The following is a 20344-nucleotide window of genomic DNA, read 5'->3' on the forward strand; positions in this document are numbered from 1 at the left end:
CTCGATGGCACATGGGGGGCACTAGTGGCTTAGGTGTCTTTCTCCGCTGGGGAAGAATCAGGATATATACAACGGGGAAGGAGTTTGTCATCTCTTATAGAATAACAAGGAGGCGTGGATGCTTTTAAATGGGAGAGAGTCAGGAATAAGCGATAACTGTCCTCAAGAGGGGGAAGGGGATCAGGACAGGTGTAATACCTCTGTTAGGGGTTGGACCTCTCTCTTCCTCTATAAAATAACTAACATAGGGTGTATCTTTCTTTTGTTTTCGGTTTTTGGTGGTGGTGGGGAGTGTCAGTGGGGGATGAGGAGTTGCCTTTTCCGAATATAATGTGAAGGGATAGTTTTCTATGGAGGGGAATTCTCTCCCACCCCCACAATATAACACAGGGTTGCGTTGTCTTTATATTGCGGGTGGGCAGTCAGGGCTTTGGAAAGTGTTGTGCCTACTAAGGAAAAGGATCAGAATGTGATATGGGCCGGAAGAGGAGGGCATCTTTATTGGGGAACAGGAGGTGATTAGGACATCATTTAGCCATTCACATGATACTTTTTGGGGTATGGGTGGGTGTGGGTAGTGATGTCTTGGGGCTGCACATCAAGGTTTCCTTTGTTATTTATTTTAAATATGATATCCCGTCTTCCACTTATGCCAATAAAGGCCAATAAAACAACAATATCCCATCTTCCTATTAGAGAAAATGTTACAAAAACAATAGAGTTGAATAGCAGGGGGAGATATCACAGGAAGCCCACCATGGTTGATTGGTGTTCCTGGGGGTGGGGTGCAGTGCTGCAATAGGGGAGGGTTGCACCCAAGATTGCTGTATTCCTTATAGAGGTCAAAGGAACAATATTGTGGGTTGTTTGCTTAGAGATGTATTCTCTTCATGGTTGGAACAGGTGACAGGAAGGCAGAATGGAATTGCTTGTGCTTCAAGGAGTGGGGGTGAAGAGGAAGGGCTGCTAGTGGATAAATTGTGATGTTCTTTCTCCAGGAATGTAATGTTTCATTTTTTTGTGATTAAAAAGTGCTTGTGATTAAAAGTGAGATTTGTTATTGCAGGGTTTGTTTGTTTTCAGCATTAGATATGTAGTGGATAGTTAATCAGTTTTGTGACCTTTCCAAGTTTGGGACCCCTTCCCAGCTCTGTGAGTGTAAAAGACAAATCACAGGCCTGGCTCAGAGGGGGTTTAAGAGGGACATGTTTCCTTCTGTAGTGTAACTCATAGAATGGGTCTGCTTGGGGGGGGGATTCTTAGCTCCTGGAAGGCTGTGCCAGGATTTGCAAAGTGTTGCCCCTTCAGTTATGGCTCAGGGGCCTTTCTTTGTGTCCTGGGAGCCAAGCAGAAGACAGCAGGACCACCTGCCTATTTTTAGCTATGTTTTTCTGGGTGGTATGTGACTGTCTTCCCTCAGCCCACTTTTTTTTCCCTCCCAAGACTGGGTGCACAAGTACACCAGCATTTCCTGGTTGAGATGATGGCCTGGACAGGATAGGGGAGTGGAAAGCTGCGCCCACCCCACGAAAGAGAAGCAGCTTGTAGCCTGCGTTTGCCAGTTGTGTCAGTATACCATTGGAGGCCTGTTCCAGTACCCTTCTGGGGGAGCCAGAAATACCCTCTCCTTTTTGGATGCCTGTGGTGCTGCAGAAGTCTTTCTCTTTCCACATACACAGCCCTGGAAACTGTGTTGTACCCTCAGAGGTGGAGCATCAGGAGGCATAATGGCACCTCCTTTGGAAGGGTTGCTTCCTCTTTTCTTAACCAGTAACAGGACCAGCCTGACACACTTTCCCCCAGTGACTTGTGGTGGGGATGGCAGTCAGTGGGGCCACTTGTCATTGATTTGGCCTGATCACATCCTAGTGAAGACCCTGGATGAAAGCTTTAAAAAAAATGTGGAAATGAATGCAACATTTATTTCATGTCTTCCTTTTAATTGGCCTGCTCATTTTTGCTGGAAACCTGCTTCTTTCAGAGTGACAAGAGAAAGGGGTGTGTAGTGTGGAAAAAGCTTTTTTTTATCATGCTGCCCAGGCTGCTAATTGATGGCTGTGACCTATATTAAAAAGGCCTTGTGTTGATTCTCTTTAGTAATTGCTGTGCCCAGCAGCAAAACAATCATTTCAGTGCATCCAGTTATCTTTTGGGATCTAAGTGTCAGGACTTATGAGTTTTCGTTCCTTTATGATACCTTGTTTGACTATCTTACTCACTGCTGTTTGGCAAGATGGCTGAAAATATTCTTTGGTGGATACCAATACATATAAGTACTCTGGCATCTTAGTGAGGGGTGTGGTACAAGGAACTGAGTGAAATTAAAATTGTTTTGTCATGTGAGTAATATATTCATTACTTCAGTATGTTGATAAATACCATAACTTAAGCCTTAGATCTTCATGAGGTCATTTTTGAAGCCTCGGGTCTTCATGAGGTTATTTCTATAGCCAAGAGGAAGGTATTTTCTGTTTATCATTCAGAGCGTATTTTATATGTGGTTTATTTGGGGGTCAGTGGTTGAAGTTTCAATTGAGAAAATTAAGCAAAACTGTTCCTTTCATTCTTGGCTAAACTCTGAATGTTACCTGCAAATGTGCCACATACTTTCTGGCATTAATTCTGTCTATATTATTTATGATTCCTTTCTTCTTACTAAATGCAATACTTTAAAACATTGGTCTTCAGCTGGTGGGTTGGGACCCACTAGTGGGACACAGTCTGATCCAAGGTGAGTCAGAATAGCAGCATTACTACCATGCAAATATATGGCAAAAGATTAAGAAATGGGTCCTCAGATGCTTATTTGGGTTAAAAGTGGGTAAAATATTTTCAGTCTTGTTGCTGTTCTGCAATTCAGACTTGCAAGTGGCAACTTCACTGGCTGGCCATTTGTGGCTAGTAAGAATTGTCTCAAGGTGAATAGGTGTTTTGTTTAAGCCATTAATGTAGTAAAGTGTCAACAAGACTGCTCTAGGATGTAGCTCATCATTGCATATGGAACTTGAATCCACGCAGTAGGAAACTAGGATGTAATTCATAGAGCTGTAGATTTCTTACCATTTATATTTCTACAGTACTGTAGACTGCTATACGCTTGTTTTTTCACAGAAGAAATGGATGCTTCAGACCTCACCCCTTTTAAATACAATATATCTTTTTACTATTTGGCAGCTGCTTGTGCCCAAGGACAAGCATGGCTGACAATGGGTTTGACCTTCCAGGTCAAATTCTTTGCAACATTTGTGCAGTACTAATTCAAGCTGATGTGCCTCCGTGTTACATCCATATATTTTCTCAAAATACGTTCATATGTTGTTGGTATGCCGGGGGCCACTTCCTTTTTATGCCAAGCTTTTGATGGATTGCACCTGCCTAGAAAGCATGGGGTGCAGTGCTGGACTCTTTGTGGAAGGAATGGGTGTTATAAGTATTCCTACTTCTATCTTTCTTGGTTTAGAGACAATTTTGACAGTTTACATGGATTATTTGTTTGCTTCTGAACCCCTGAATAGATTGAATGGGGTGGCGGTGAAATAAGCTTTTTTATTTTTAGTATTTCTCATTCTGTGTTTAGGTTTCTAGTATGTGGGATTGCTGAGAGCACTTCTTGATCCTCCAGCTTGTGAAGGTATTTTTCTAGGCCTCTTGTGTTGTGATTTATATTGGTTTTCTTGCATTTTATTGTACTCTGTTGTATATTTTTCTGTTCTACACTTTGGAGACTTTTATTATTTTTAAACATTATCATCACCACCTTAGATTTATTGTGTCATACTGAAACATCAGGTCAAAGAAATACTCATTCTCAATCATGGGTTTAAGGGCACTGTTTCTTTAGAAACAATAAACGGGTCTAAGTGCAGAGGTTAGTGGGTTCTTTTTTAAAAAACGTGGACCATCAAAATTAATTTTTTGCATGTGGCAAACAGGTGTTTTCTGAACTTTGTAACATCTAAGGTAGACCTAAAAAAATAAAATGGGAACATTTATGTATTTTCTTTCTTACGAAACATCATAATCATTCCCTTCCCCTTTAAAATAATGATCCAGACATTTTCTGTGTTGGCATTTTAGAAGCTGTTACTTTTAAACCAAAATATAACGTCAAATGCATAGGAGTTGGTGCTCTGTGCCTAATCCTTGGACTTGCACTCTCCCTCCTCACCTTTCATAGCAATTCTCTCCTTCTTCCAAACCATAGTTTGCCAGTTTGGGTGAAGTTGCAAGCTATGGTCTGCCAGGAAAACAGTGAGGAGATAATCCATCCAGGCTCATTTACATAATGCCAAGCCACTCCCATATCTCCTTACATATTTCTTCCTGTGATACAGGTACGTGAGGGAAAAATTACGAAGATAACAGATGAGGGTGTGTAAGACAGTACAGTATACGTTACTCTTTTTCTACAGAGCACTGTACTCATTGCATACCTGTATACATGGTGTATGTAAATATTACAAGGCAGTTTACCTCAATCACATGGCAGCCATTCTCAAGAAAACATACCTTGTAGAATCTTGTGTGAAGAGTTAAACGTTGTTGAAAGTGCATGAAATAGTCTCCTTTTTAAAAAATGCTTAGAGTCAAATGGGAAAACCCATTAAGTTCTGAATTTTTGGGATTTGCTATTTTTTTCTGTCTTGTGGTTTTTCAACTGACCCTGCTTTTGTAACTCTCAGAGATATATTTGTTACAGTAGCACGTGATGTGCAGAATGAGGTAGTCTTGTTTCGTCACGATGCTGTGAGAGCGTATTACCTGAAGATCTTGCAAGGCTAGTATTCTGGCTGAATGACTTTGAACTTGGCTGTTTGCTGGTTCAGCACATTTTAAATGTTCAAATTTTCTCTAATATTTAAACTGCTCATGTGGATTTTGTGTGTTAATTAGGCCGGAACCTTCAGCCTCAGGATTGTGTATGTCTTGGTGTAGCCTACAACTTCTGTCTTACCTTCGTTGAACTTAATGAATCTTGTTCCATCAAAGCCTCAGTCTGCCTCTTTGTTTTGGACCCTTCAAAGTGGGCAGACATTTGCTGCCATCCTGCTGCTCTACCAGTTTGTCTAGCCAGGTGTATGGCACACCTTTTATTTTGTGGCCTTTTAGTTCTACGGTTTACAAAAAGAATTTTCTGAACCCATATGAGTATATATACAAAGGCATACACGTGACAACTTGGAAAAAAGCTTCCTGCGTCTGTAATCTAGTGCTTCGTCCTTCAAGACCCAACCAATTTTAGCAACAGTGGCAAAATGAAAAAAGAAGACATAGTGCTTGGATGGGTGTAGCTTAGCACCCCAACAGGGAAGCAAATTGCCCCTTCCCCATCAGCAAAGGGATCATTTTACTAGCGGCAAGAGGCAATGACCCTCTTTTCTCAGATGATCTGCATGCAGTGTGGCTGCCTGCTTGTGTATGTGTGTGCTTGCATGCAAGAGTGTACCAGTAGCATTCAGTTCCCAGAGAGTAGGCCACATGTGAATATGGCCCTCAGGCCCAAAAAGGTTAGCCTCCCCACCATGGACAGTAAGTTGTCTCTTATCAGAGTGCCTCTCTCATGTGTCATGACTTCTCAGCTTCATCTGCCTGCTACTGCTGGCCTTTGCCTCCCCTTCTAGTGGCCTGCTTCATTCTGGATTACTTTCTGATATCAGGTGTGGGGCAGGTAAACGCAGGGCTTGGTTGAAAGGAAGTTTGCAGGCACCAGTCATCAGCAGTGCCTGCAAAGCCCCTTTCAAAGTGCAGGGCAAGATAGCACTCTAAGAAGGGCATCTGAAAACCCTTGTGGACAAATGAGGCCAGCTTATCATGATTGTGACATTGTGATTGACAGGTGGGCACTTCCACCCTTCTTTGGAACTTTGCCCACAAAGGGTGGGGGAGATAATAATCAGGCCAGTCTCCCCACACTTGAGCCACTGCTTCCATTCCTGATGTAGCATTGGGCTGTAGTCAGATGATTGTATCAGCTGGCTGGGGCTTGAAGACTTCCGAACTGTTGGTCCCACCCTGATTGTTTAGATGATGATATCTAATTTATTGTCTGGCATGGGGTAAATTGCCTTAAGAACCTCTTTCTATACCATGCTTGGGAGCTCTGGGTTTGCAGACTGTTTCCTTGTTAGAGGTGCTAGACTGTACACCTGGCCTGCCTATTTACTTACTGTGTTTAATTGATAAGAAGGTATGCGTTGACTTGGCATTTGGTTTTCAGGTCAGCTATTTCCTGATATTGGGCAGAGAAGCATCTGATCATTTCATACATATTTGTGGTTTTTTGTTGTAGGACTAGATCGCCTAGGGGCCACACCTGTTTCGCTTCAAGATGCATTACACTGCTGGATGTATAAGGTGTTGCCTGATTGCTTTGGATAATACGTTAGTGCAGTGGCAGCCAAACTGTTTCACAGAACTGTCAGAAGGCAGTCCACTGTTATCAAGATGGCTTCTCCAGCCCTACTTATATTCTCCTCCAGCGTTTTAGCTACAGGGCACATTGTATTGGGGATGCACTGAGATGCATGCTCTAGTTGGTTCAGGGTAATGATGAGGCCCAACAAAACTGGCTGGTGGACCTGTGGAAACTGATTGCTCTTCCAGAATCTACTGCAATGCGCAAGAGAGTCATGGCAGACCAGACATATGTACAGTACATAGGTGTCTCTGAAGGTAGAAAGCTTGAGAACCTTCACAGGGACATGCTTTTTTTAAATAAAAAATCAAAAATCAGTGTGGCTGTTAGAAGATAATCTTCCTGAGTCATGCTTCACATATATTTAGGCTGGGGGTCTAACTTGGCTATAACTACTCAACAATGTGAAGTGAGGATAGAGAATGTACTTAAAGCATCACCTCAGTGTTGTAGTAGTGAAAAACACAAAACTAACATAATGAATTTATTAGAGGAATGGAAAACAAATATGCAGAGATCTACAACTTGCTACAAACTTTGATGCCCAAGCTGACAACAGTCCTCAGTTATTTTCTGTATGGATAAATAATTGGTGATTATTTTTGTCTGTCAAACAATTTCATAGCAAACAAAGTCAAATAAAACTTGTAAACCGAGCAGAAAATACACCTGGAGTAGAGGATTTTTAACTGGATCAAGTTCCAGGCATGATTGAGGGTTAGACCTTTGGGAAGGGCCATAACACAGTGGTAGAGCAGCAGCTTTTCATGCAGAAGGCCTTGGTTCAGTCCCCAAATAGCATCTCCAAGTAGGGCTGGGAAAGAGACATCCATCTGAGTCTCTGGAGAGCCATTGCTGCCAGTTAGTGTGGACAATACTGCATTGGATGGACTGTTAGTCTGACTTAGTATTAGGCTGCGTCCTATGTTCATAGGCCAGATGACTTGGATATATTTGCTGTTGTTAATGCAGGCTGAGTCTAGGAAAGATTTGCCAGTGGCTTGATGTTGTGGAGATAGGTTCTCTGTGTGGGTCCTGCCATGACTCTGGCTTTTGTGGTTGTTGCATTATTTCTTTGCATACATGCACATGTTGCCCTTGCAAACAAATGCATAAAAGCTGGTAGTTAACCATCTTTTTACTTGCCCACATACATCTCTGCTAATCACATCATCTGCTTGAAAGGAGGATAAGAAACTGTTCAGATTTCTAAAATCCTTCTTGTTTGGTCTCTTGATGATGTAAGTGGCTGCTTATAAGCCTGCTACCCAGCTACATTCTAGATGGAGGCAAATGATTTAACTGAAATTTTACTGAGAGACTTTTTTCTTTTTGCATGCGTGTATCATTGCAAATAAACAAAATGTGTGAGTCATTGTGTGCAAGTTTGAGGGGGCCAGATACAAGGAAAGACGCTTCTAAGAGTGAGTGTAAAATTGCAGAGAGAGGGCTGTATTCCAAGGTCACTGCTGCTATCATGACTTTTTGGGACTGGAATTCTCCAATACTGATTCAGAATCTATGAGAAGCACTGAAAAGATGTACTAGAGGAAAATGAAGCCCTTGGCAATTTCCTTGGGAAAGTAAGGCCAGTGGAGGCTGGTCTATCAGGGCAAATTGGGCTCTGATCCACCAACCTCACCCAGCCTGCCCTCACCTGCCTTCCCTTCTTACTGATGGCACTGGCTGTGAGCTTCCTCCACTTTGTCATCCTCTTAGAATTCAACAGGGAGGAGGGTGGAGAAAAAGTTAGAATTAGTTGACTCTGCCTGTCACTGTCTTATCAGTCCCAATGAGCACCAGCTACCACTCAGTTAGACTTAGTTGAAAAAGCAAATTTAGGTATTCTTGCAGAGAAATGGTAGCATTTCTGTAGTCAGAACTGTTCTCCATCAACTTCTCACTTGCCTTACTCTGTTGGGCTCAGATGAGATGCTAAGCTGCTTGTGGTGCTGAGTAATCAACTTGCATAATAGTTGTTTAGTTCTAATGAGCACAGATAAATACTGAAGTCTTGGTTTAACAAAACACTTCGAAGGTGGCTAATTTTTAATCTTTACACCGAATAAAACATTTTTGTTTTCTTCCTATGTTCTACTGACTCTTGGAAATAAATAGGGCAAACCACTTTTGTCTGTCCCCACGATCCATTGTAAAGGGATCTTGGGTGAAGGTGAAGGTGGAGATGGGTAGGGAGTAAAAACATTCCCTATACCTGCAGTTGACTCCACCCATTTTTTCAGTTTGTGCCTCTTGACTGAGAAGAGAAGCATACAGTGGTACCTTGGTTTTCAAACGTAATCCATTCCAGAAGACTGTTCGAGTTCCAAAACATCTGAAAACCGAAAACTCAATACGGAAAACTCAATACAGAAGCTGTATAGCATGTTCAACTTCCAAGGTGTGTTCGAAAACCGAAGCATTTACTTCCGGGTTTACGGCGTTCAGAAACTGAAATGTTTCTCAATGAAGACGTTTGAAAACCAAGGTACCACTGTATTTGCAAAACAGGGATTGGAGTGCTTGGAAGTGAGAAGTACAGTGGTACCTCGGGTTACATACCTTCAGGTTACAGACTCCGCTAACCCAGAGATAGTACCTCGGGTTAAGAACTTTGCTTCAGGATGAGAACAGAAATTGTGCTCCGGCGGCGCAGCAGCAGCAGGAGGCCCCATTAGCTAAAGTGGTGCTTTAGGTTAAGAACAGTTTCAGGTTAAGAACAGACCTACGGAACGAATTAAGTACTTAACCCGAGGTACCACTGTACCTTAAAACCTCCTTCCTTTGTGATCCTTCCCAGTTAGTTTGGACTGAGGTGTTAACCCTCTGCTCCAATTTAACATTAGGTCACAAAGAACTTGCTGTGTGAGCGTTCAAGAAAAATAAGCCCAAAGCCTCTATTGGAGTGCACAAAAGTAGTTTTGTGTGAACCTGCAGCTGATACATTGTCTATAAGAAAAATCTGTTTCTTTGAAATTTAGCCAAATAGCATTAGTTGAAATATCTGTCTGATAGATGGTGTTTTTGGCCTCTTGAAATTTATTGAAATGCAGGGAGAGAGGAGGAAGTTGACTCCTGGACCTTGCTAGGGATGCATGCCTTCCACTAGGCTGGAAGAACAATGGCTGTGTGTGTTTGTTTTTACTCATCTTCTCCCCACATGTTGGTTAACAAGTTGTTCTATTCAATCATGTGAGGGTTGGAGGGATAAATGTTGGAGTCATACTGGCCTGGTGAAGCAGGACCAGTTGCTTTTTCTCTCTTGTGGGAGTCATAGTCTGAATAGAGTGGTACATTTCAGAAACATGTAAAACTGTAGTAGTTTGGCTCGTTCAGTCCACAGAGGCTTAGAATCTGGGATTAGGAAGCAAAGAAAATGCCATGGCAACGTAAGGCAAACTCCGCATCCAGAATTATGAAAAGTAACAGCATGATTTCCTTGGTTTGCTAAGTATGTTTGGCAGAATTTAGCATTTCTGGTCACACAATTCTGCTTTTTAAAAATTCAGGTTTTTTGTGTAAACCAGCCAGTTTCTAAACATCTTTCCACATCCTAGATGCTAAAACAAAACATGGACATATTTATAACTTTTCTTTCTTGAGCTTCCCCACCACCAATTGTCAAAAATACTGATTTTACCATCTCACTTGATTTTTAAATGTGCTTGATCTTCAAGTTCTAGTTGTTTTTCCTTTCTGCTTCTTTTGACTGGCTTGATCTGTTTTCTCAAGGGAATTTGCCATGAATTACCTTTTGAACACTGCCATGAATGAAAATCTCATTAGTTCATCTTTTCTCTCCTGTTTGAGGGATTTATATCTTGTATGTGACTTAGCGTGGCAAATCAAATAGGCTTTGGGATATTTGCTTTGCATGCAAAAGCCCCCAGGTTCAATTCCTGGTATCTCTAGGTAGGGTTGGAAGAGGCTCCTTGCCAGTCAGTGTGGGCAATGCTGAGCTAGATGGAGCAGTGGTCTGACTCAGTTTAAGACTATGCTACTATGAAAGATTTGAGGTGCAGAATGAATTTCCTCACCCTTGATTTCTGCTAACTCTGAGATGTCAGAATTCAAGCAGCTTTTGGTGTTACCTTCCCAAGGTTGCTCGTTTTAATTATCCCATTACTTTGGTGCTCAAGCAGTGTTCCACTTTGTTCCAAATCGATAATAGCTTGTTTTCTGGTACACTTTAGTTTTAGCTGATCTGAGAGGTGCTTGCACATGAAGCTGTCCCCGTGTCCCCGTCCCCCCCCCCCGCTAAATCTGTTGTGTGTGTCATTCACATGTTGTAGGTGATAGATGTTGTAGGTGTTTTATTAGATTGGCTGCTCTCTGGTCACCCCAGCCTTTGAGGGCTGTGTGAACTGGGTCGTCTTGTTCAGTGCCATACCCTGACAGCATTCCATAGATTTCAACTTCCAGATACCAAGGGGTAGGCAGGCCTGCCATGGTTAGATTTGCACTAGGAAGCCTTAGTTGGAGCCCGTCCAGCAGGATAGGTACTGGAGCATGGTCAGATGCAAGCAGGATATTCAGGGCTGACAGGAAGGACTGGAGCAGCAAGTCAGCATCAAGAACCAGGGGAGTCAGCCCAAGAGAGCAGGTCAGGAACAAACAGGCAGCAAAGGAGGAGAATCAATAGCGTTTACTTTTGAGTAAACATGACTGCAGTTGTGCTCTGCCACTCAAGTGACTTGAAGCTGATATGCCAAAAACAGGCTGCACTTCAGATACATAGGACACAAATTGTCTCTGCATCCTGACTCCTCAGTGTATGGTGGTTGTTGCTTGGATTGGGTCCCCCATCTCCCCCCACCCCTCAAAGTTAAAAGTGCAAATCCATCGTTGCCCCTTGTCTCCTCTCACATTTGATCATTATGATGCACAAGGAAACCATGCACTGGTAACCTCAAGGTTAGATTACTGCAGTGCATTATGTGTAGGGCTGCCTCTGAAGACGGTTTGGAAACTTCAGCTGGAGCAGAATTCAGCGGCTAGGTTGCTCGCCGGAACAAGACGGTTTGAGTATATTACACCGATCCTCACCTGACTTTACTGACTACCAATTACCGGTAGTTTCCAGGACTAATTCAAAGTGCTCAGGACCACAATACCTCAAGGACCACCTCTTTTGATATGAACCCACTCGGACCCTGATAGCATCTTCTGAGGCCCTCCTTCATGTGCCTCCTCCTCAAGAGGTCCGGAGGGGGGCAACATGAGAACAGGTCTTCTCTGCAGTGGTTCCCTGACTGTGGGATGCTCTTCCAGGGAGGTTCGCCTGGCACCTTCATTATACACCTTTAGGCGCCAGTGTTCCTCTTTAACCAGGCCTTTGGTTGATTGACATCGTATGCCCTTTCAAAATGTGTTGGGGGGTTATTGGGTTGTTTTGTTTTTATTTTTGATTATGTATTTTGTGGTTTTATATCTTTATCCAGTCAATCGGTCTGAGACCTGCAGTTATAGGGCGGTATATAAATTTAATAAATTACAACAACCTCCTTGAAGAGGTTTTTAAAAAGAGGTTTTCTAGAGGAGACTTTGCAAAGGTGTTTGTTAAACAGAGCTAGCTGCCTGACACATCAGTTATTTTCTTCTGATAGGTTTAGTAGATGTTTGTGTGGATGCAGAAATCTTTTCCGTGTGCTCTGCAGCCTTTTCCACAGGAGCTGCCTCTTACTTTGTTGCTCTGCTGAACAGGCCCTGGATACCCAGAGGAACCAGCATCTCTTGTGTGTCACCCTGAATGAGACAGGCACGATGAATGGCCATCCTTAGCATTAGAGGCCCTGCAAAGAGCCCTTACTTGTTCATTGCTATTTCGGTGCCTCAGGTTTAAGATGACACCACTTCTAATGCTTCACCAATTGCTCCAGTGAAGTTCACATTTACTGCCCTTTAAAGTTCTCTTGGAGGTTCTGAAGCTTAAGTGGCATGACCTCAGGGGGAGGTAGCTGACGACTCTGTCTCATACAGCTGCTCACAGGATGCCTTCCATAGATTTGCTCCTTTTTAGCTGCTGAAAGATGTGGTGGAAGAAAGTGTCCTCTCCCTCCTGGCAGAAGAGATGAGCCCCTTCCTAGACACTCAGCATAGAAATGCAGTAAAATTCCCTGTCCCTTTTCTGCCAGCCCCCAGCATGGCTAATAACTTTTTTTTTGCAGGCCAGTAGCTTTCGAAGACTAATGTGCAGTGTTGTGTTAGTGTGAGGTAAGCTCAAGGGAGGGGCTATTTGCCAGTCAAGCTTACAAGTCACAAAGCTTCTACCTTCTGAACGCTGCTGCCTTTTACAGACACTTCCTAAACACTTCAGTCATGTGTCTGTGTATCTGTGAAAGAGAAACCCGGGGGGGTCCAGTCCAGCTCTGTTGAAAAACATGCGAGTTTTGCATGGGCATTGCTGTGAGGATAGATTGTATTTTTCTTTTTTCCCTGAAATCCAAACACCACCTGTGATACTGAATTCCATGAGTGTGGAACAGCAAAAGTCAAATAGAGGTGAAAAGCTGCGTAGACCTTTTTGGCACAAATTGCAACACTTAACAATACTGCGCTTGCAGTTGTCAGTGAACTTCATAGGTAGTAAGTGCTTTTTGAATGCAGAGGAACTAGCTTCCAAGAAAACACAGTATTGCAGGATGGTGCTATGAGGTGACTGTTGGCCCATGAAATAAAATGGAGGATACATAAATGTCTTCAGAGAGGTGTGAAATGCTCACTGCTTTGTGACTGAGTAATAGGGACAACTTTTAATTCTGCACCTTGTAGATGGATTTCTCTCTTCCAAATGCCCTTGATTTGCACCCTCAATGTGGACTGTCTTCCGAGTCAAAGAACTGAAGAAGTTGTTGTTTGTTGCAGTGCAAATTCACACAGGGAAGTCCTCCCTGAGCCCCACTGAAATGAGCAGGAGCCAGCAAAGTTCATTGTGGCTTTTGCACTCAAACCTTAATTTGCTGATTCATAGCCTCACTTTGTCATTTCACATGGATAGAGGCTATGGCGTGCCAGTTCTATATTTCAAGCATATTTTCAATTTAATTCTGCTTTCAGGCATCATTAATAGGTAACAGTGAAAGGAAAAAAACTTGGTGAAACTCTCAGTTTGCCTCCCTATTCATAAAAGAGATAATAATTCTCACTGTCAGCTGAAAGCCATTCAGGAAGAATTTAATGGTGTGTTTAGAGGCTATTTTAATCTCTGTCTCATGCACTCTCTGGAATTGTAAGTAATCTCATGCAACATAACAGAAAATCCCTTTCCTCCCAGGCCCTTTTGAGCAATTGCAGGGATGAGGGGTAGGTGTGTGTTTGTGGGGGAATTATTAGAGGAGGAAATTCATTTCTGCTTCTACATTAGATACTGCAGAAGGAAAATAATTTGACAACTGGAACAGTGGTTGCTCTGCATCTGGCTTTGATGCTGCAAAATCCTGTCCTCAACTTTGGACAAGCATTTTAAAAAAAGAAGCATTGAAGTTTCATTTAACATGATGTCCTCAGTTTTGTCCCGTGTGAAATTGTTTCAAAAACCCAGCTAGCAGTGCTTCTGACTAGAAAGTTGTGAGAAGGGAAATGTGAGGGTCTGAATGACCCTCCAATAACCCCAAAGAAGGTTTAAACAAAGTTAGAAACTTCACCAGTACGAAAATCTTCAAATAATTTATGCTCTATTATTCAGCAACTTCACATGAGATTTTAATGTTGTAATATGTTTTCTCTTTTATTTCTTTAAGGCTTACTGGATATTTTATTTTCAGAAGTTCTTGCTCCTGCCATCCAGAAACTAGGTGTAAAAGTAAACTAGTCACGTGATAGGAGTCCATGCATACAAGAGGAGATTGCAGTTATGTGCAAACACTCCCTTTATTGTGATAGCATTGACACATGTGCTAAACTTTTAATTGTATTTTCTCCAGATTGCCTCAGGTGCCATTCCAGTGGTGGATTATATGCGTCTCAGGCTCATAGAAGGCAGCCTGTTAACATACAGGGCCTGGAATTAGCCGCTAGGAACATCACACTTGATCCTGTCTGCGTCTGTCAAATGTCTCAGCAGGAAGTGTGTCTTATCTTCCCCTGCAAGAATTATTCTAGAGACTATAAGGTGCCAATGTTATATATGTGTAATTCCTGATAAGTTCCAGTGTTTCTTCTCAGTGAATATTATTATTATTTATTCAATTTATATACTGCCCTTTATCAAAAGACCTCAGAACGTATGCTCATCTTCACCAGATCCTTAAGGAACCCTCGTGTACTACAAACCATGAAATAAACCTTAAACATCCCTAAGGGACACACAAGTAGTTTACCTTCAAAGTAAAAGAACACAGCAGTTGGCTGGTGAGAAACTGCATCTCCTAATAAAACACGTAGTGGAGTTCTGTCTCCAGACATGGCCATTGTGGTGAGGACTTTTGTTTTGTAATATTGGAAGGGAAGAAATAAGAAAGCAGACAACTGTGCATCGCGAAAGAAAAGTTTGTATGGGGTCTTCCTTGGGGCTTGGGGTCTTCCTTGTACCCCCTTCAGATGCAGAATGTTTAGTCACCATGTACATTGGCGTTTCCTTCTTACACACCAGCGTCCCACCAATGTAGGCTTTCAACAAATGTAATGCAAATTAGACACCCCCCCAACATGTATTCTTCTCCTAACAGCAATTAGGTCTCATTTAAGGGGAAGTTATATTGGTAAATTAAGTGTGTTGCAGTGGCGATCTTTCATGGGCCTGGAAGTGGCTTATTTTTATGTATGAGTGAATTTGAAGAGAAGATTTATTCATTTGACACACTAATTCTTGGCAATATTGTTACATGGTGACAACAATTATATAGGCGTGTTTCTACTCTGGAGGTAGGATGTCTTTCTGATTTTTATAAGTGGATTGACTCTAAAGACAATAATGCACAATTTGAATTGCATTTAAGGAGTCCACAGATTTATTGAGGTAGAATCCAACTGGAAGGAACCCAGAGGGTCATCTACTACAACACCCTACAATGCAGGAATCTTGACATAGAATTGTATAGTCATAACCCTAAACATACTGGATTTTATCAATACTCATATTCAGAGTACACCTGTTGAAATTAGTAGGCCTGTGCAAGTCATGTAGAGTAATTTCAACCATAGCCCCCTTAATTTCATGGGATTTTCTCTTAAGTAGAATTTAGCTGGATACAATTCACTATTAACAGATTGCCATATAATAATAAAAATCGCATAGGAAAATCAACTTTCTTACCCTTCCGGAACATTTTAGGATTATCCTAGGTGTGCATTGTATAGACAGTCCCACTAGATGAGAGAGTTGTGGTGTACAGCATTAGTCCTCAAGGAGAATGTGCAGGAATCTTCCTGTGACATAGAGGTCTGCCCTCCTCCACAATGGTACCATTGGGTGGTTTTCATGGCATGAAGAGATGCTTATTTCCCTGTGCCCATGAGAATATTGCATCAGAGGTTTCCTTGCTTTGTCTCAGTGCATTCTCGCTATCAGGTTTTACCTTTTAGAGCTCTCCACTTCACCCATGGTGACTTACAAATGTTGACTGATGGAGAAAATCAGACAGGGCTCTTCCCAACCCTACCTAGAGATGGAACATGGCACAATCTGCATGCAGATCAAGTGCCCTACAGATGATCTTTGCTTCCAGTCTTTACCACCTGCCACTTGAGATTGCTTGGTGTGAAAGTGCCATACCTAGCATGTCCATAAGTAAATTGCCTCACTATTATTACTATTATTATTAGTTCCATCTGTATCCCTTCTTTCCTCCAAGGAGCCCAAGGTGGCATACAAGATTCTTTCTCTTCCCATTTTTTGTTAAAAACAACCCTGTGAAGTAGGTTAGACTGAGAGATGGTGACTGGCTGAAGGTGACCCAATGAGTTTCATAGCTCAGTGGGAAATTGAACACCAGTCTCCCAGCTTCAGCACTAGAAGCTGTCTTCCTGGTCAAATGGAACACTCCCCCTCCCCTCTTTCCCAACCATTCCAATTAATACAACACCTGGGGGTGATTCTGTACTCAATGGTGCACCAGATAATTCTGCCTCCAAACAGGGAATTTAGACTGATGACCTTGATCAACAGAATTCAACACAAGAGGTCAATCAAGATCAAAATAGTCACCCTCCTTTAGGGATCCATTGTTTCAAATATCAGGGCCCTGCCATGGGCTTCCTTCCTTCCGTTGTGTGATAGCAAAAAACAGTGGGCAGGGAAGATTGGGGAAAAATTTAAAGCTTATTTACAGAAATACTGTAAAATTAAGGAATGTTAGAAGGATGCTGGAATGAAGTTACATGGCTTTAGCAGAAAGGTTACAAAGAATTAAGTAAAAATAGATTGTTAATGGGTCAAAGTGGAAAATTCAAGGTTAAATTGGGTTAAGATAAATTATGGAACAAAAATTGAGTAAGATGGAATGGATTTGCTGAAACAGCTAATTGAACTAGAATACAAAAAAAGGGAGGTGTGAGGAGGTCCATGAAACAAGTAAAGGAAAGATAAAGATAGGGAAACATTGGATGTGTTTTTAAATGCTTGTTTTTCTTTTTTCTGTCTTACTGTATTGGTTTTTTTTCTTTTTTTCTTTTTTATGTATTTAATTTTTCATTTTTTCATTCTTCTTTTTCTGTAATCTCTAAACCCTTAATAAATATTTTTAAAAAAAGAAACAAAAAACAGTGGGCAGGGATGATGGGAGTTGTAATTCAGTAACACCTGCAGAGCCAAAGGTTTCCTGCAAGATTCGTCTCATCTTGCTGATTCCTTGACCTAGTGGGTGGGCAAATCTTTAGCCAAAAGTGGGGGACCTCAGTGACAGAGCAGCAGGATATATTGATTATGGATGCCAATCTGAGGCTCCTCCATGAAGCCAGGAAATAACAAGGCACTCAACAAGCACATCTTTGACCTTTGGTCTGTTACTTTGGCACTCTAATAATGGGCTCTTTGTCTTCAGACACAGCAGACATATCAAGAAATTGTTCAGCAGGCCTCTCTTTCTGTGCTTCCCCCAAACCTCAAAATATGAAATAGGCTTCTCTGGATGGTGAGGTGGCAACTTGCAGGAGGTTAGAGATGGGGGCAGGGAAGTTAAGGGAATTAGCCTGCTCAAGTCCCTGACAGCTTAAGAGAACTACCCTGGAGGAGAGGGGGGGTTGAGGGGGGCAGGAACTGTCCTTGCTGCTCTTGACACACTGCGGTGTTTTGTTGCAGATCCAACTTGTCCTCCCAGTGGCAGAATCTGGATTGGTTTGTTCTTCAGTGAGATAGCCTGAGTTGTTTTAAACCCAATACTCTGCTGCACCAGGGTGACTACACTCATGCATGCATCCATGTACGTTGTGCTTAGGAGAGATGTGATGCTCCTCCCCACCCCAGGCCACGTATTTCCTTGTGGTATTTAAATGTGGCCCTTCACACTGTAACTAATCCAGCTTTTAAGCCAATTCGCTTAGTCAATTCTCTCTTGCCTTTTTCACTTTCACTGTAACAGGTAGAGTATTGGAATTTGGGGAGGGGTGGGGGCTTTAAGATTGTCCATTGGCCAAACCTGGATTTCCATGTTTCATGGTCACTCTCCTCATTCTGAAGAAGGGAGAGCAGATGAGATGTTTGGACAGTTGGGACTTTCAGCTCCAGGCTGGGTCCTTTTAGGACAGATGTGTCATTATTTGTAACCTGTCAGAACACAATAAACGCAGGCAAAAAGGTTGAGACAGCATCTTTATCAAGGTGGGTAAAAGTTTGTGTTATGCAAGCCTATAAGGCCCCCAAGGCTTCTCCTCTCCTAGCACAGGCCGCAGTCCCTTCTGTAAGGGCCAGCTTCCTGGGCAGAGCACTTTGAGACATTAAAAGATGACAACTTCATTTAGGAGTCCATTGTGGAAACCTCAATCTAGTCAGTTCTTTTCTCTGATCCTCAGTTCTTTTTCCCAGTCTCCAGATTCTTTCAGGTGTCAGTCCAAGCCCACTCCTCTGTAACAGTGGCAAGTGAGATTGGTAAATAATTTTTGCCTTGAACTCATGGAAAAACTGAACATATTGTCTCTCCTGAATTTGAAAGATTTTTTCCTGATTTCTTCCCTGCTCTGGGTCTGTCAAGGGGTGGGAAACCTCTAGCCCAGGGGCTGAATGTGGCCCTCTGGGGCTCTGTGTGGTTCTTTGGAACTCCTCAGGCCACACCCTTCAACAGCCGGACCTTTACCCTCCTTGAGTGTTTCTGGAATGTGTCCTTGAACTCTGATAATGGTTATTGGGGTGTTTGAGAGTGTGTAGGCATGTGATCCTCTGAAGAGAAGGTGGCCCTCAGCAGAAAAGGGCTCCTCACCCTTGGTTTAAGTCTAGGCAAAGCAGGCAAGGGAGTCCATTGAGAGACGTCAGACTCTCTTTACAATAGCTTTGGTTTTCTCCTTCAGAATATTTATTTTACTTTGGAATAACTTCTCTGAGAAGCTACAGAAAGGGCACATAGGATTCCTTGATGCAATCTCTCCAATTAGGGGGGGTGTTCTCTCTCTCTCTCTCTCTCTCTCTCTCTCTCTCTCTCTGTGTGTGTGTGTGTGTGTGTGTGTTGCCAAATCCTGAGAGTAGTCTGTTTGAGCTTTCTGTTGGATTAGGTTAAATGACGGAGCCAGCATTATGCTTACTCTCCATTTTGAGTCCGGCTGCCTTTTTTGATTGGATTTAAGTGTTGCATTGTGTCTGATTACATTGTGTGGGATTTGTGTTTTTAAATTGTGTTATTGTGCAGCACTGAGAGATTATGGGCATCTGATAAATAAGCAAACAATACCAACTGGTACAGCGTCACCTGAGGTGCCCAATTGGGTTAGGGTTAGACTTCAGACCGAGGTGGCTAACCTGGCATTTCCCAGAGGTTGTTGGCCTCCATCTCCCAGCAGCCTGCATGACCATTGGAGAGGGATGATGGGAGCTGCATTCTAGCACCATCTGGAGGGCCGCAGGTCCCCCATCCCTGCTTTAGGACAAACCTGAAATATTGCTCTGCCGGTTATTACAACCGTTTCTGGATTTGTTAGTGAGCATATAGTACAGCCTTTCCCAAGCTGTGACCCTCCAGAAGTTTTAGATAACTGCACCTATGCACAGCAGCGGAGAGCCTTACCACGCCTATCCATGTTGATGGAGGGCCTTTCTGGGCCAATCCAGAGTGGTGGAGGGCCCTGCTGCGCTTCCCCATGGGAGCGGAGGGCTTTGTGGGCATCCCCACAGCAGCAGAGGGCCTTGATGGGCCCTCCTGCAGCTGTAGAGGGCCTCCCTGGGCATCCCCACAGAGGTGGAGGGCCCCATCGCACCTTTCTGTTAGGCTGAGGCTGCACTGCACTTCCCTGGGGCAGTGGAGAGCTTCCTGCGGTGGTGGAGGGCCGCACCGGGCCTTCCCATGGCGGTTGAGGACTTTAAAATGTAAATAAGTAGTAGATTTATTAAAAATATTAAATAAACTTCCATATAATTTATTTAATATATTTTCAACTAATTTAAGAGTAGTTTAAGTGATTTACTAGTCAGGTTGCATCTGCTTCCCCACTCGGAGGTCTAAGTGGAATCTGTGTGTGCATAAGCCCTACTAAGTTCAGCTAAACTTCTACTTTCCTGGGAGCAAGCCCCATTAAATTCAGTAGGGCTTGCTTGTGAGTAGACATGCATTTGCTTGCACTGCTTACCGACAAACATCCTTTGCACCATTCTCACACAGTATCCAACCTTCCATTTTAGCATAAGGTAGCCAGCTAAATCTTCTCCCCTCCATCTGCCCCCCCCCCATGGAAAGCCCCCCCCCCAAGCCCTCATCCCTCCAATCTTTCCCTTTTTATCAAAGGGAGGGAGGGCAGGTAGGCTAATTCAACAGAAAATGATGCTCAGGACCCACTGGGCTCCAAGCATCT

At 42.9% G+C, this 20344-nt stretch overlaps 1 protein-coding gene across 1 annotated transcript in view; it reads left to right on the plus strand.

The window, feature by feature from the left end:
* The window catches only part of TAOK1 (TAO kinase 1), a 65108-nt gene that overhangs the window by 1091 nt on the left and 43673 nt on the right, over positions 1-20344 (plus strand). The window lies entirely within an intron of this gene.

Source organism: Podarcis filfolensis (genome assembly GCF_964270895.1).
Source record: "Podarcis filfolensis genome assembly, chromosome: 15".
Taxonomy (NCBI): Eukaryota; Metazoa; Chordata; class Lepidosauria; order Squamata; family Lacertidae; genus Podarcis; species Podarcis filfolensis.